This window comes from Mus caroli, unplaced genomic scaffold, assembly GCF_978045245.1.
Source record: "Mus caroli unplaced genomic scaffold, Mus_caroli_1 scaffold_5, whole genome shotgun sequence".
NCBI lineage: Eukaryota > Metazoa > Chordata > Mammalia > Rodentia > Muridae > Mus > Mus caroli.
The window spans coordinates 153,999,999-154,003,058 of NW_028227260.1; the positions used below are offsets into that span (position 1 = coordinate 153,999,999).

General features: G+C 40.6%; 1 pseudogene; it reads right to left on the reverse strand.

Annotated features, from left to right (window-relative positions):
- Positions 1 to 995: 995 nt before the first annotated feature.
- On the reverse strand, positions 996 to 2,547 carry LOC110287840 (la-related protein 7-like; annotated as a pseudogene).
- Between the last annotated feature and the right edge of the window lie 513 nt (positions 2,548 to 3,060).

The window sequence follows — 3,060 nt, forward strand, 5'->3', positions numbered from 1 at the left end:
TTGAGAGCACTAGAGTATTCCATTCCAAAGATTACTAACATCATCTGGAGTATTAAAATATACTGAATCAACTAAAGATAGAGCACCCAGATACTGCTGGCCTTTATCTAGTTATGACTAAAGGGAAGAGGAAGCTGATTCCAAGCAGTTTCCATTAACATGACAACTGATAACTGTGTAAGTCAAAGCACACTCTCAAACAAAAGAAATGGAATATGATAGTGAAGACCATTGCTAGAAATATTTTGTCCTTCAAAAATACCATTACCCTTCTAGGAAGAGTTTGCGAACAGCTCATCCAACACCTTAACTAATAGATGAGGTACAACAAAACAGAGAGAACACATCAGTGTTTTGATAGCTCAGAACACTCAGTCCAGACTAAATGAAAACCACCAAGTTAACCAAGATGTTCACAGGTTTCAATAACCCAAGAATATATAAATATGTACTTGAAAAAGAAAAAATGTAAAATAAGTTTATGCGAGGAAAGCAAAAGGAGTGCTGAAGATAGAAGATTTTAAATGCTCAGGCGATTGAGAAACAGGTGCCCCAGTCTTTGTCTTTGTCCAGAAGCCTGATATATTCTTGTTTCATGACTGAGTTTAGAATTGTCAGAGATACTGTAACCTTAGCATCTATTAGGACCAGATTGATGACCCTTTAAGGCCTTAAACAGCAAGAGTAGAGACCTCTGTTGCAGGATATTTGATTTCAATGTGAACCCTGAGATTGTATTTTTTCTTATGTTCGAAACACATATTTATATTTATGAAATCATCTGAAGTTGATTTGCATCATTTCAACAAGTAAGGGCATTCACTGAAAAAAAAATCTGACATACAATGCACATGTCATTAGAAAAGACTTATTGACACATTGAGGAGTCAAGGATTTTTCCTTTTATTTTCTCATGCAGATCTCACCACAGCATTCATCAAGCAGCCCAGAAGTAAGAACACTTCAGCAAGGGAAGCCCAAAAGTTGTAGTCTTCTCAGTCATACTCAGAGAATCAAATGTCCTGACTGGCTTGCTGAGTTTTAGCCAGTCTAATCTTCACAGATTGGGTGATTATCTTTTCTGGGCCTCTTTTCTTTTCCTAAGGTTGATTAAGTTTAGCCTGTCTGTCTACTCAAATCTTCTGCCAGTACCTCTGCTCATGATCACCAGAAAGGGCCTTGAGGTTCCAACAGTGCATCTTCCTAATTTCAGTCTGTGCATCCATTACTGCCTGAGCATCCTCGGGGGCTTTGCATTAGGCATGGCATTCAGTATCTCCATCTAGCAAATCAATGCAAAAACATTCTGAGATTGTGTCCAAAATATCCTTGACTCATTTCCTGCCAAGTAGAGGCTCTTCGCCCACGATTTTCACAATCACTCCAGACATGAATTGTGGGACTTATGCATTGACCTTATCCTGTGTGGAGCACGCTTGGCCACTGCCTGCTGTAGCCTCTTTACAATCTGTTTCTATTTCGGACTTTAATTTTATTTGAGATATTGGTGTTCGTTGTTGTTTTTATTATTGTTGTTTTTGTTTTTTGTTTTGTTTTGTTTTTCTTTAGAGAAGCCATGCTAGCTTTTTGCAGTGCCAAATACTCTTTCTTCAAATTCATTCCATTCAGTCTTGGAAAGCACTCTCAATGGTATAACTTCCTTCCCCATTTTATATCTCTCCTTATGTTTCTTCTTATGCTTCCTCTTCACTTTTGAGAGCAAGTCACATTTCTGTATCCTGCCTCCTTCTCCTCTTCAATAGAGCAGAATTCTAAGTCTCTGCATTCCTTGAAGACCTCAGAAGCAGCTTGGCCAATGCCATCCTTCTGAGGCCTTTTGTTTGCTTTTGGCCTTGGTGGGGAGGGGAGGCAGTCTTCGTCCTCCACACTACTTCTCTCCCTCTTCCCTGCCCAATGCATCGACCTTGTATCGCCTTTTCTTTTTCTTTGCAGGTTGCTTTGGAGCTTCTGTGGGTTTCTTCTTCAGAGCCCTCAGAGGCAGTCCTTGGTCTCTTCATGACTTTACACATGCCCGAGTTGCTGCTGTCCACAGCTGACTCTTTGGCCTGCACACTCTTTTCCTTCTTTATTTTGCCTTTTTTTCTTTTTCTTCTCTTCATCTACTCATAAGGAAGGGATGGGCTTGTTTTTCACTGTCTTAGGGAATATGTCAGGCCTTCTAGAAGCTTTTTCTGGTGGATTGTTCAGAAACTCAGTGATTTTGCTGCTTGCCCTTTTGTTTCAAACTCCACAAAGGCAAATACCTTAAGATCCCCAATAGACTTGTAATGTGGAATACTTATGTAAACCACATTGCCGCATTTCCCACATAATCTCTCAGTCCAGCTCTGAGTAACATTTCTGGAGCCAACTGTCCATATACCGTGTATTCTTCCTTGTCCTTTGGTCTCTATCACCTAGAGGTTTTTCTCTCCTGATTCTGGTCCCTTCTAAGACCAACTCTAAAAAAGATGAGCTTTTAACTGCTCTGGCTATTAGCTTCCCTTCAGTTGTCAGCTTCTTCATTTTGTTAAAAGACACCAGGAGAGAAATGCCCACTGCCCATCTGGCATCTGCAGGTACCAGCTCTTACATACCCACTGCCTTCATTTAACCTCTACAGGCACCTGAACTCTTAGGCCCCCTGCCTTCATTTTGCATCTACAGATACCTGCACTCTCATGTCCACTGTCCTCCTCTGGCCTCTGCAGGAATCTATCCTCACATGTCCCCTGCATTATTGACCCCAAGAGGTACCTGCACAAAAATGGCCACTGAATACCCTGGATTTGGAAAGCAGCTGAAATATTTAATTGGGGCTTAACAGATCATCATAGTAGTAGCATGGAAGACAGTGGTCCTGAGGATAATTGGAACTGTTGGCACCTGGTTAACAAGGTTTTAGAGGTAGGAATATTAATATGAGGCTTTGAGACAATTCTTTTGGTATTTCAGCAATGATTTTGGCAGATTTCTATCCTTGTCTTAAAAAATCTTCTTGATGCTAAATTGAAGAGTTATGGACTAACAGCTTTGACAGAGGACAGTTCCAAACAATCT